This window comes from Muntiacus reevesi, chromosome X (genome assembly GCF_963930625.1).
Source record: "Muntiacus reevesi chromosome X, mMunRee1.1, whole genome shotgun sequence".
In the NCBI taxonomy this organism is placed as follows: Eukaryota; Metazoa; Chordata; class Mammalia; order Artiodactyla; family Cervidae; genus Muntiacus; species Muntiacus reevesi.
Window position 1 is genome coordinate 35,446,118 of NC_089271.1, and position 14,382 is coordinate 35,460,499.

Below are 14,382 nucleotides of genomic sequence, written 5' to 3' on the forward strand. Positions count from 1 at the left end.
CCAATGAACATTCAGGACTGATTGCCTTTAGGATGGACTGGTTGGATCTCCTTGCAGTCCAAGGGACTCTCAAGAGTCTTCTCCAACACCACAGTTCAAAAGCATCAACTCTTTGGTGCTCAGCTTTCTTTATGGTCCAGCTCTCGCATCCATACATGATAAATGGAAAAAACCATAGCTTTAACTATACAGACCTTTGCCAGCCAAGTAATGTCTCTGCTTTTTAATATGCTGTCTAGGTTTGTCATAGGTTTTCTTCCAAGGAGCAAGCGTCTTTTAATTTCATGGCTGCAGTCACCATCCACAGTGATTTGGGAGCCCAAGAAAATAAAATCTGTCTCTGTTCCTACATTTTCCCCATCTATTTGCCATGAAGTGATGGGACCGGATGCCATGATTTTAGTTTTTTGAATGTTGTGTTTTAAGCCAGCCTTTTCACTCTCTTCTTTCATCTTCATCAAGAGGCTCTTTAGTCCCTCTTCATTTTCTGCCATAAGGGGGTATCATCTGCATATCTGAGGTTATTGGTATTTCTCCTGGCAATCTTGATTTCAGCTTGTGCTTCATCCAGCCCACCATTTCACATAATATACTCTGTGTGGAAATTAAATAAGCCAGGTAACAGTATACAGCCTTGACATACTCCTTTCCCAATTTGGAACCAGTTCATTGTTCCATGTCTGGTTCTAACTGTTCCTTCTTGTCCTTCATACAGGTTTCTTAGGAGACAGGTAAGGTGATCTGATATTCGCTTCTCTTGAAGAATTTTCCACAGTTTGCTGTGATCCATACAGTCAAAGGCTTTAGCATAGTCAATGAAGCAGGAGTAGATTTTTTTTTTTTACATTCCCTTGTTTTTTTCTATGATCCAGTGGATATTGGCAATTTGATCTCTGGTTTGCCTGCCTTTTCTAAATCCAGGTTGTACATCTTGAAGTTCTCAATTCGGATACTATTGAAACATAGCTTGAAGGATTTTGAGCATTACCTTGCTAGCATGCGAAATGAGCATAGTTGTATGGTAGTTTAAACATTCTTTGGCAATGGAATAAAAACTGACATTTTCCAGTCCTGTGGCCACTGCTGAGTTTTCCAAATTTGCTGGCATATTGAGTGCAGCACTTTAACAGCATCATCTTTTAGGATTTTAAATAGCTCAGCTGAAATTCCATTACCCCACTAGTTTTGTTCCTAGTAATGCTTCCTAAGGCCCACTTAACTTCACACTCCAGGATGTCTTGCTCTAAGTAAGTGACCACACCATCGTGGTTTTCTGGGTCCTTAAGACCTTTATTCTATAGTTCTTCTGTGTATTCATGCCACCTCTTCTTAATCCCTTCTGCTTTTGTTAGGTCCTTTCCATTTCTGTCCTTTATTATGCCCATCTTTGAATGAAATATTCCCTTGGTATCTCCCAGTTTTCTTGAAGAGATTGCTAGTCTTTTCCATTCTTTTGTTTTTCCTCTATTTCTTTGCAATGTTCACTTAAGAAGGCTTTCTTATCTCTCCTTCTGTTCTCTGGAACTCTGCATTCACATGGGTGTATCTTCCATTTCTCCTTTGCCTTTCATTTCTCTTCTTTTCTAAGCCATTTGTAAGGCCTCCTCAGACAACTACTTTGCCTTCTTGCGTTTCCTTTTCTTGGAGATGGTTTTGATAACTGCCTGCTATACAGTGTTAACAAACTTCCATCCATAGTTCTTCAGGCACTCTGTCTACCAGACCTAATCCCTTGAATCCATCCATCACCTCTACTACATAATCAGAAGGAATTTGATTTAGGTCATACGTTAATGGTCTAGTGGTTTTCTTTACTTTTTTCCCCTACATTTACTAACTGTGGATGTACATTTTACTATACCCTCCCTAGTTTTAGAATTGGTTTATACTGAAAGGTAGCAGAGTATCAGTCAGTTCAGTCATGTCCATCTCTTTGTGACCCCATGCACGCCAGGCCTCCCTGTTCATCACCAACTCCCAGAGTTTAGTCAAACTCATGTCCATTGAATCGGTGATACCATCCAACCATCTCATCCTCTGTCGTCCCCTTCTCCTCCCGCCTTCAATCTTTCCCTGCATCAGGGTCTTTTCAAATGAGTCAGTTCTTCGCATCAGGTGGTCAAAGTATTGGAGTTTCAGCTTCAGCATCAGTCCTTCCAATGAACATTCAGGACTGATTGCCTTTAGGATGGACTGATTGGATCTCCTTGCAGTTCAAGGGACTCTCAAGAGTCTTCTCCAACACTGCAGATCAAAAGCATCAATTCTTCGGCACTCAGCTTTCTTTATAGTCCAACTCTCACATCCATACATGACTACTGGAAAAACCATAGCTTTGACTAGATGGACCTTTGTTGGCAAAGTAATGTCTCTGCTTTTTAATATGCTGTCTATGTTGATCATAACTTTTCTTCCAAGGAGTAAGTGTCTTTTAATTTTATGACTGCAGTCACTATCTGCAGTGATTTTGGAGCCTGAGAAAATAAAGTCTGTCACTGTTTCCATTGTTTCCCCATCTATTTGCCATGAAGTTATGAGACCAGATGCCATGATCTTAGTTTTCTGAATGTTGAGCTTTAAGCCAACTTTTTCACTCTCCTCTTTCACTTTCATCAAGAGGCTCTTTAGTTCTTCTTCACTTTCTGCCACAAGGGCGGTGTTATCTGTGTATCTGAGGTTATTGGCAGAGTATGCCACCCCAAATTATGCCTCTTTGGCATGAGGATTATTTTGAGCTGCTTATTTTTGAGGAATAGACACAAGAGAAGCTCTGACATGTGAGTAGAAGTTACCCTCTTGTAAGATAAACTTAAATTTATAAAGCAAATCTCCATTTGCAAGAGTCTCTCTCTCTCTGTACCAGTAAGAGGAGAATGACAAAAACTCTAGACACTCTTATTGATGCAGAAGGCGGTGACTTGAATCTGCAGCATAAACATACCCTGGTTAATGTACTTTGCCTGATATGCTTCTATAACTGGCTCCCCCACCCCCACCATGTTTTGCCTTTAGCTGAAAGTGATATTTAAGGTGGTGGCTTGGGCCATTTCAGGAAGTTACTCAGTTTTTTTGGGTCTTTCCCATGTGTGTGCTCAGTCACGTGTGACTCTTTGCAATGATTTGTACTGTAAGTCCATGGGATTTTTCAGGCAAGAATACTGGAGTGGGTTGCCATTTCCTTCTCCAGGGGATCTTCCCAACCCAGGGATCGAAACTGCATCTCCTGGTCTCCTGCACTGCTGGCAGATTCTTTACTGCTGAGCCATCAGGGAAACACTTTCCCATGTATACAGCAGGTATACGTGTTTTTAAATTTCTGTCTGTTTTTCTCCTATTCATCTTTTATTATAGAAAAGGAACTAGAAAGGAAGAGAGAAAATTATTTTTCCTTCCAAACAATAGATTACTCAGAGCTAATTATCACTCTGGGTTGGTGTAGCATGAAGAAACAGTTGTGGTTTAGACAAACATCTGTTGATTGAATCTTCAGAGTTGTGTAGTTTTCTTATAAATATTTCTTAAAGAAATTTGAAATCTATTATTCTCAATCATTTGGCAGTGAATGAAAAATTCAGACGACAAAGGAAATGGAAGTAGTGGTAAGTTCAAGGAGAAGAGACAATAAGAGAAATTGTGACACTATTCTGGCATAGGAATAAAAGGAAATAGATGAAGTATAAATTTTTTAGAGCTCACTCTAATATGAAAATTTTTTGTTAAGACATAACTAAATTTAAAATATTAGCCATTTTTAAGTGTATAGTGCAGGTGCAACAGTGTTAACTCTAAGCACATTGTGCAACAGATCTGTAGAAAATTTTCACTTTGTAAAACTGAAACCACCCATGGAAAGTATTAAAAAGTGAAGTTCAACAGAGTAAAATTTAAAGATCTTACTGGTTCCATTCAATGATTTGCAAGTCAGGCAGCCTTCAGTCTAGCAGATAGGAAGGAGCTCTGAGAAGCTGTACAAAATGAAAGACTTTTTAGGCAGAAAGGAGTGGGATCAAGGAAGTTATACTAGACCAGGAAAGAAAAAATGGGCTCATTATCCCAAGGTCACTTTCCTTTAGACAATGGCAGGGGTCTATTAGGCACATTATCTAACAAGTACTGATTAGGTGATTCATGAGTGACTGGTTTAAGATTCCTTTTTTGGGAGAGCTGAAACAGCAATTCAGTTAAGTCTTGGTTTGGTAACATGGGGCTTGTGATGAACAACTCCATTTGGGACACGTTGTCTTGATTTTAATGGAAGACAACTCCCTTTTCCCCCATACCCTTAGCTCCTGACAACTGTGATTCTATTGTTTAAGAATTTGACTAATTTGGATATCACATGTAAGTAGAATCATACGGTAATTGTCCTCTTGTGACTGACTTATTTATCTTAGCATAGTATCCACAAGGTTCATCCATATGGTGGCGTAGGATGGGATTTTCACCTTTAAAAAAAAAAATTACTTATTTATGTTTGGCTGTGCTGGATCTTCATTGCTACACAAGGGCTTTCGCTAGTTTTGGAGGGCGGGGGTTATTCTCTAGTTGCAGTGTGCAGGCTTCTCATTGCGTTGGCTTCTCTTGTTGTGGAGCACAGGTTCTAAAGTTCATGGGCTCCCAAAATTGTTTCCTACATTATCACATACCTCAACTTACTAGATCTTACCACTGTCCTTATTTTCTTATTTTTTCTATTCTTTATTCTTTTTGCCAATAAAATTTCAATAAATGGTAAAAAAATAAAAATAAAAAGAAAGTGCATGGGCTCAGTAGTTGTGGCACATGGGCTTAGTTGCTCCACAGCATGTGGGATCTTCCAGGATCAGGAATGAACCCGTGTCCCCTGCATCAGTAGGCAAATTCTTTACTACTGAGCCACCTGAGAAGCCCAATCTTCACCTTTTTTAAGGGAGAACAATGTTTCATTGCATGTATATGCCACATTTTCCTATCTCTTATGGATATCCACCTCTTGGCTATTGAGAATATGCTATAATGAATATGAGTGTGCAGATATCTATTTAAGAACTTGTTTCCAATTCTTTGGCCTGCCAAAAAGTGGGATTTTTACCTAGAAGTGGGATTCCTGGATCACATGATAATTCTGTTGCTAGTTTTTTCAGGAACCTCCATGTTGTTTTCCATACCAACTGCACCATTTTACATTCCAACCAACAGTATACAAGGGCTCTGATTTCTCTACATCCTCACCAACACGTTATTTTCTGTGTTTTTGTTTTTGACAGAAGTTCATTGCGCTTCCAAAATATAATTATTTTGAATTCTTTGTTGATTAATTCATAGATGTCTGTTTCTTTGGAGTCAGTTTCTGGAGATTGATTGATTTACTTATTTTATTTATTTATTTTAGTTGAGCCATGTTTCCCTGTGTCTTCAAATGCCTTGTTGATTTTTGCTGGAGTTTGGGTATTTGAAACAAAAAAACATCAACTTTTCTAGTCTTTATGGACTGGCTTTGTATAAAAAACCTTCACCAGTCAACTTGGCTAGAGATTCTAGGGCCCTCCTCAGCATTTTCTGACATTGTGTCTTCTCTTCTACTTGTTCATGCAATTTCCCAACTATACAGATTTTCCAGTTTGTTTTTTAGGGTCTTATAATGTCATGTTCTCTCCATTGTCTGTTGTGGATCTCTGGGTGCTTTGGTCCTGTAATAAGCCACCAGGCTCTATTTTCTTCTCAGCAGTGCCCAGGCTTCAAAAGTAAGCTAACTCCCCATCAGCACTCCTAGTCAGGGGAGACAGAAGCCAGTCCCTCAGGCAGCCCCTTGAGTGGCTGGAATACTGGCCATACATTCCACTCTTCTCTTACCCTCCAAAGAAGCATTGAATTCAGTGTTTTCTTCCAGTCACCCCAAGCCATTCTGGCTTTGGGGAAGGGCTAGCATGGGTAAAATGCAACAATTTTTCTTACCCATTTCCATGTGACTCTTCTTGGCTTTGCCCTTTCCTGAAGTATTCAGTCATCTTCACTGGTTTCTGGATTTCTCATAAAGGCTTTCTGGACCATATATTGTTGGTAAGTCAGTTGGAACAAGGTCTGAGAGTTCCTATCCTGCCAACTCACTGACATCAGTCCTACATATCCATTTGCGTTTTATGATAAGAATCAAGTCACTCAGAGAAGAGAAATTAGTTTTATATACTGAGTAGTTATTATAATAGTTGACCTTTATTGCTTACTATGAGCTTGACACCTTGAGTACAGACAGTTCCAGTTTATGGTGGTTCAACTTAGGATCTTTTGACTTTATGATGGTGCAAAAGCTATATGCATTTGATAGAAACTATACTTTGAATTTTGAATGTATATATTTTCTCAGACTAGGAATGTGTTGTTGGCATCACATTCTTGTGATGCCAAACAGTGGGAGCAAGCCAGAGCTCCCAGTTAGCCATGCCATCATGAAGGTGAGTCACCAATGCACTCATAATCTTTCTGTACGCATACATCCATTTTCTTTTTTACTTCCAGTATATTATTCAAGAAATTACATGAGTTAGTAACACTTTCTTATGAAATAGGCTTTCTGTTAGATGATTTTGCCTAACTATAGGCTAATGTAAGTGTTCTGGGCATGTTTAAGGTAGGCTAGGGTAAACTCTGATGTTTGGTAGATGAGGCACATTCAATGCATTTTCAGCTTGAGATATTTTCTGCTTTTGATGGGTTTATAGGAGCATAACTCCACTGAATCAAGGAAGATTTGTATGATAAAATTCTCACAACTCTATCAGTGAGGAGTCCACATACTACTTCCCTCTCCCAATTTACCAAATAAGAAAACTGAAAAAGATGGTGGCCTAATGGTGCCTTTAGGTGTAGTAGGTGCCTTAGTCAGTAGTAGGAATGGGGTGTGCATCAAGGCCATCTAAATCCATGGTCTATGGGTTTAACAAGTTGCTGCAAAGTCTTTAGCATTTAAAACTGTAGGATTATATAAAAGCCAAAAACAAACAAAAAAGAAAAAAACAGGAAGTTATTGAGTTAAGATGAGTTTTATTGTTTCGTATCATAGGAAACCCAAAAAGTTACAAGTTAATGAAGCATTAAATACACATACAATGCATGTAACATGCACACACTGCTGTATATAAAATAGATAACTAGTAAGGAACTATTAGGTAGCACAGGGAACTCTACTCAATTCTCTGCAACAACCTATATGGGAATAGAATCTAAAAAAGAGTGGACATATATCCATGTATGTGTATGTGTGTGTGTGTGTATATATATATATATATATATATATATCACTTTGCTATACAGCAGAAAGTAGGACAACATGGTAAATCAACTATACTCCAATAAAAATTAATTTATAAAAGAAAGGCTGCAAACTCATGTTGGGTAAAGAAAAAACAACAACAATAACAAGAAAATGCATTTTCAGAAGTTCTTAGACTTTGGGAGAGGAAGAATGTTTAACCTAAAGTTCATTTAAATCTGATAAGTTTACCGTTCAAAGAGAAGTTGATTTCCATCTATGGAATCATAGTTCAATCTCTGAAGTAATCCCAGATGTCCATTAGAAAAGCCTTAACTGAAATGTATTAACAAGCCCTAAATCTGTTTAGTCAAAGGAAACCTCCATGTATGCTCAGTGGTAATTTTCCAAATCCAATCAGGTACAGGGATTTATGGCACATTAGCTTCCCTCAGGACAACTTTATGTTCAACCCTGGCAAAACCCAGCAAAACCTTACAAGCTGATTCCATTCACCCTCTCACCAATGAAAGTTGAAAGTCTCATTCAACTTTCCCATGGTGCACAGTGGTTTGTGGATTTTTCTCTCTTCCAATGCTCGAGATTCAGCTTTGCTTTGTTCTCTTTATTTCAGGTAATAATTTGTAAGGCAGATGATGTCAGCAAATTGTTTTCAACTACTTACTTTTTCTATAATACTCGTTTTGTTTTCTCTCTCTCTCTTTTTTTTTTTTTTTTTTTTTTTTTGGTTTAGCAGTTTTAGCACTTCCTATCAGATGAGGGAGAAAAGTGGAGGATATTGGGCAGATATTTTCTTTGATAAAGCTTATTCTAAAGTTCCAGTACTTAGAAAAAAATAACCTCATTTATCCTTTTTTTAATGTATTTATTTATTTGTTCTTGGCTGCACTGGGTCTTCATTACAGCACACAGGGTCTTTCATTGCTGCTCATGGGCTTCCCTCTAGTAGTGGCACACAGGCTTAGCTTCCCCACAGCATGTGTGATCTTATTTCCCTGAATAAGGGAAATAAGGGATCGAATAAGGGAATAAGGGATCGAATCCACATCCCCCGCATAGGAAGGTGGATTCTTAACCACTGGACCACCAGGGAAGTCTCCCATATTTTTAAATAGTCAATAAAAATTAAGATAATTCTGTGTCATAACAGTACTGTGTTTCTTGTTTTATTAGTCATGGCTTTCTTGGTTATTACTGTGTTTCTTGTTTATTAGTCATGGCTTTCTTGGTTATTACTCACCAAGGACTTAACTGATTCATGGGCTAGTGGCCCCAAATTAACCCTACCTGTCCATGCCTTTTTCCCTTGCAATCCTTGAAATTAAACTGCATCAAGTAATAATCATTGCTAAAGGTAAAAGAATAAAAAAGCCATTCCCCTGAAACAGAATTTCTAATAAGCAAAGCATAGATGAGAAAGTAAATTTAAATAGAAGATGCAAATAAAATAAAATAGAGTGAAAACTTAAAAAAAATTAATAATAAATAGAAGATGCAAAGGCAAGAGAAAAAAAAATCAACACTAGAGCAGAATCTCAGTAGAACTTCAGGTGCAGTGGGCTCATTAGTTCTGGGGAAAAGTAAGAATATGCATGAGGGCAAGTAAAGTTGATTGATACCTCATAGTACTTCTATGCTCTCGGCAACTATCACCATTTCACTCCCCTTAAAAAATAAAATGAGTGATGTTTTTTGCTGACCCTTGGAAAACTTCCTCTATGCATTGAATGCCATTTAATGTGTTCTCTTACTCCTCCATGAAATAGTGGAAGGGTGTCTATTTTATGGCTAAGTTACTGTTGTTTCCAGGTTATTGAGAGGCTAAGAGAATTCAAGTCTTCTGCCCCCTGAAATATTCAGAGGCAATACAAAAATAAAATTTGAATTGTGGCTATGTCTACACAATACCAAAATAACAGATGGATTTAGCTAGAAAAACAACATGCACATTTATGGAATAGTATACTCAAACAAATATGAACTGGCAGATTTTTCATATTTTCATTTAATTTGGGTGTTGTGAGGATACAGCTGAAGTGTGACAAAGCTCATGATAGTAATTGAAATTCAGAGCAGTCAATTTTAGAAAACATTTATTGTGTAGATCATCTACACGTATTGTACTTTTTGACACATACTTATTAACAAAATTTGTTTCCTATCACTCATGTCTGTCCTCTTAATGGCCATCACTGCCAAACATTTCCTATGCCTGAAATACAGCAGAGTATGAAGTGCCACTAATTTCTGTAGATGTCATAATTTCAGAGTAATGCAGAGAGAGTAATTAGGAGCTTCATTCAGTGTCGTAGTGACAGCTTGGCTCTCTTCAATTGTACATAAATCTAAACTAGAGGGAGTGTATGTGATGTGGAGACAAGAGACCTGGCTTGGGCGATGAGAGGAATTATCTTTGTCCCAGCTCTATCGTCACCTTCATGGAGGAAATTGGAAATGACAACTAGCCCTTTTTAGCCTCAGTTCGCTCAATTTCAGGAGGGAGGAAGGAGGGAAGGAAAGGAAGGAAAGAAATGAAGGAGCAGGGACAGAAAGAAATGTGGAAAGGGAAGGGAATAAATGATAAGGGACAGAAGAAAGAAACAATAAGGGAACAAAGGGATGCAATTTCTAAAATATGAGTGTTATTACTTGTGCCCATAGAATTCATATCTTATCTCCTGCTGTCCTCCACCCTTCCACTTAAACAGAAACATTTTCACTGTGTTCATTCATTCAACAAACACCTACCATTTGTAAACATTACGCCTTGTGCCAGAAATTTCCACAATAAGTACCACATGCTGCCTCCATTCATAGCTTGCAGAGTGCAGTGAGGGGTAAATATGTAAACATGTCACTTCTGTGAATAAAACCTGTCACAAAGGGGATGACATTTTTTCCATTAGAAAGTATTTTTTGTTTTGTTTTGTTTGTTTTTCATGCTTTTTAGCTTTCACTTCTTTTGTGTTTTCGGACTTCTCCATTTTCTTTAGGCTTCTCTGGATCTCGAGCAGACAGCAAAGTGAATCAGGAGGTAGGCTGTTCCTGGCCAAAGTAGAATTCCCTTAGTGTCTTGCCAGGATCACCTTTAATTTTACAGTTTCATCTTCCAGTTCTTTTTCTGCTTTATTTCTCTGACTGTTCCTCCCATCCCCACCCCGGCCCATTCTCTCATGTTTTCCTTTGGCTGGATATCAATCTATTGGAGAGCAGCCTGCCCTAATAATTATCCTGACAGGGCTGTTTCTCCTAGTGGTTCTCACCAGCCTCGTCTGGCAGTGCAGGCTGCAGACCTCACCAACACAGATTTCTGGAATCTTATCTCCATGTTCCCAGGGATTCATGCAAGGAGCCAAGGAAGGATGATTTGAGCCAATACCTAGGCTCATCCTGTGGGTGGACCTAGTGTGCTACATCTGTCCTCTGTTTTACCTGCAAAGTAATTAAACTACAAACAAATTTTCTCAGTCATCAGAGCTGTAAAGGTCCAAATACTCCTGCCATCTGTGTTCCCTGAAAATTATTGAGTGGCAGATTGTGCTTGGCAGGTATGTTCTATTCTCCAAACAGGCAATTATCAATCAGCAAATTCAGCGCCTTCAAACTCAGCACTTAGTAAGTACGCATCACAGCTTAGTTTGTAGATGTGGAAGTGTTGGTTTTTCTCTGAGCAGGCTCAGAAATTCTTCGGGCATTGTTTTTACATGCCATCCTGCCAAAACCCCAACAGATGAGTAATGCTCACTTCCTACTCACTGCCAGACTGTATTCCAAAGCCAGGACCAGAAAACAGACTGTGTGCTGCCTCCAGAGGAAGGCTGTTTCAAGTACTGGAAACAAACACTTGGGTAAGAGCTTACCTAAACCTGACCAACTTGGTCATCAACATCTATTGATTCTTTTTTGATAGATACACAAGAGCAGCTGAAAGATTTGAAATGGGTAAGAGTTGACTAGCCCCCAAAGCCTTACTTCCAGATTATAATAAAAGCAGTCTTCAGATCAGATTCTAGCATATACTTGTTTATTAATTACCCATTATCAAGTGTCCATAAAACAATTCAGTCAACTTGGAAGTGGCACCTGCTAAGTGCATTTTTAACAGGCATCTTAGATGATCCTGAAGCACACAAAACTGTTAAAACCACTGCCTCAAGCTGTGCTTACATCAGATCTGATGTCTACCTAAGTTGCCTCCCATTCGATCTTCCTTTTTTCTTTTTTAAAATTGAAGTGTAGTTAATGTACTACGTTGTGTTAATTTCGAGTGTACAGCAAAGTGATTTGGTTATATGTATATATATTTATATATGTATTAATATTCACATACATGTATTTTTTTTCAGATTCTTTTCCATTATAGGCTATTACAAGATTTTAAGTATAGTTCTCTGTGCTGTGTGGTACTTCCCTGATAGCTCAGTTGGTAAAGAATCTGCCTGAAATGCAGGAGACCCTGGTTCAATTCCTGGATGGGAAAGATCGGCTGGAGAGGGGATAGGCTACCCACGCCAGTATTCTTGGGCTTGCCTTATGGCTCAGCTGGTAAAGAATCCGCCTGCAATGCAGGAGACCTGGGTTTGATCCCTGGGTTGAGAAGATCCCCTGGAGAAGGGAAAGGCTACCCACTCCAGTATTCTGGCCCAGAGAATTCCATGGACTATAGAGTCCATGAGGTCACAAAAAGTTGGACACAACTGAACATCTTTCACTTTCTGTACTGTACAGTGGGTCCTTGTTGTTTACCTACTTTATGTGTGGCAGTGTATATATGTTAATCCCAAACTCCTAATGCATCTCCCTGCCCCTTCCCCCACCTCACCCCATTCCCCTTTTGTAACCATAAGTTTGTTTTCTAAATCTATGAGTCCGCTTCTGTTTTGGAAAAAAGTTCATTTGTATCATTTAGTAACATCTCACATATAAGTGGTATATAATGCGGTATATACCATCGTATAATATGTCTTTATATGGCTTACTTCACTTGGTATAATAATCTCTAGGTTTATCCATGTTGATGCACGTGGCATTATTTCATTCTTATGGCTGAGTAATATTCCATTATGTATGCATGTGTGTGTGTGTGTGTATAGATATAGATATCTGCTTAATCCATTCATCTGACAGTGGACATTTAGGTTGCTCCCATGTCTTGGCTGTTATAAATACTGCTGCTGTAGACATCAAAGTATCTGTATCTTTTTGAATTAGTTTCCTCTGGAGATATGCCTGGGAATGGGACTGCAGGATCATATGGCAACTCTGCTTTTACTTTTCTAAGAAACCTCCCTACTACTCTCCATAGTGGCTGCGCCGATTTACATTCCCACCAGCAGTTGTAGGAGGGTTCCCTTTTCTCCACACCCTCTCCAGCATTTATTATTTGTAGACTTTTTAATGATGGCCATTCTGACTGGTGTGAAGTGATACCTCATTGTAGTTTTCATCTGTATTTCTCCAATAATCAGAAATATATAGCATCATTTGATGTGCCTGTTGGCTATCTGTATGTCTTCTTTGGAGATATGTCTGTATAGGTCTTCTGCCTATTTTTTGATTGGCTTGTTTGTTTTTTGATATTAACCTGTATGAGCTGTTTGCGTATTTTAGAAAGTAATCCCTTGTTGGTAGCATCATTTACAAATATTTTTTCCTAGTCTGTAGACTGTCTTTTCGTTTTGGTTTCCTTTGCTGTGCAAAAGCTTTTAGGTTTAATTAGGTTCCATTTGTTTATTTTTATTTCCATTGCACTAAGAAATGGATCCAAAAATATATTGCTGCAATTTATGTCAAAGAGTGTTTTGCCTATGTTTTCCTCTGAAAGTTTTAGAGTATCTGGTTTTACATTTAGGTCCTTAATCCATTTTGAGTTTCTTTTTGTGTATGGTGTTAGAGAGTGTTCTAATTTCATTCTTTTACATGTAGCTTTAGGAGCTGGAAGAGACCAGGAAAAAGCTCCTGGAAGGAATGTCTGGGGAAGGCAATATTTGAGGCTGATTAGATGCGTATTACACATGCTCTTCAGTTGTGTTTCTTTTACAAAGCATAGAAATTATCTGTGGAGTTTGTTTTTAAATACAGAGGCAGAGAACCTAACCCAGGCCTGGTAAACCTACATGCTTGCTCTGGAAGAGTCATATGTATTTTGCCAAAGCTCTGTGGTTGATTCTAGTGCAAGCCGTGTTTGTGAATCATTGATACTGAGCTAGCTGCATGGACCTAAGGCAAATAGATGGTCAAATCTTTCTCCAGTGAAGATGAATTTATTCAGGATCAGCACAGAATTGCAATTTGGGACCTGCACCCATAGTGAGCCTTGTTCAAGTGCCCACCCAGCAAGGAAAGGTGATGCTTTTATAGAGGGAGAAAGGAAGTTGAGGGAACCACAGTCAACAAATACCCAGGGCTTTTCATTGGCTGAGTCCTTGCCAAGAAAAAACATATCTTTTTCTTTCTACCTCTCAGACTGTATAATTCTCGTAGGGCATGAGAGTTTCCTTTTGGTCTCCTATTTAATTGAAGTATCTGTTTTGTTTTGGTGGTTTTTTTGTTTGTTTGTTTGTTTGTTTTACAGCTAGAAGCCACTTTCTATTTCTCCTGTCCAAGTTTAGAGCTTCCAGCAACAGGAAAACACTGCACATTTCTGTTCCCAGTGTTGCTATTAATTAGCACTGTGATCTCAGACTTGTCACTTAATATATCAGAGCTTTGGTTTTCTTATTAGAAGTCACTTTAAACACAAGCTAATACAGATATTCTGATAAATTGTTACTGATTTCTATCCCAGTCATTCCAAGGTACAAATCTTTGTCACGGGTATGGCAGGAGGCAATATTTTGACAATAACCAAGGTTTTTCTATTTTCTATTATTTTTAACAATCTTCAGCATGCCACCCAGTTGGGTTGCCAGTATTCCAACAGTCAGGAAAAGGTTAGCTTCTCTGGGAATTGAAGAAGTCGAGTAAGTTTCTGAGTAGATTTTATAAACTCATAGAACCCACAGGTTTTGAAAACCTGACATTTTGGAATGCCAGGAAATTCAGCCTTGAAGTAAGCAGACCTAAAGTTTGTGCTATATGCATTTAACTCAAAAGACTGTATGAGGATGTGAGAACAATTTCCTGCCTATGGG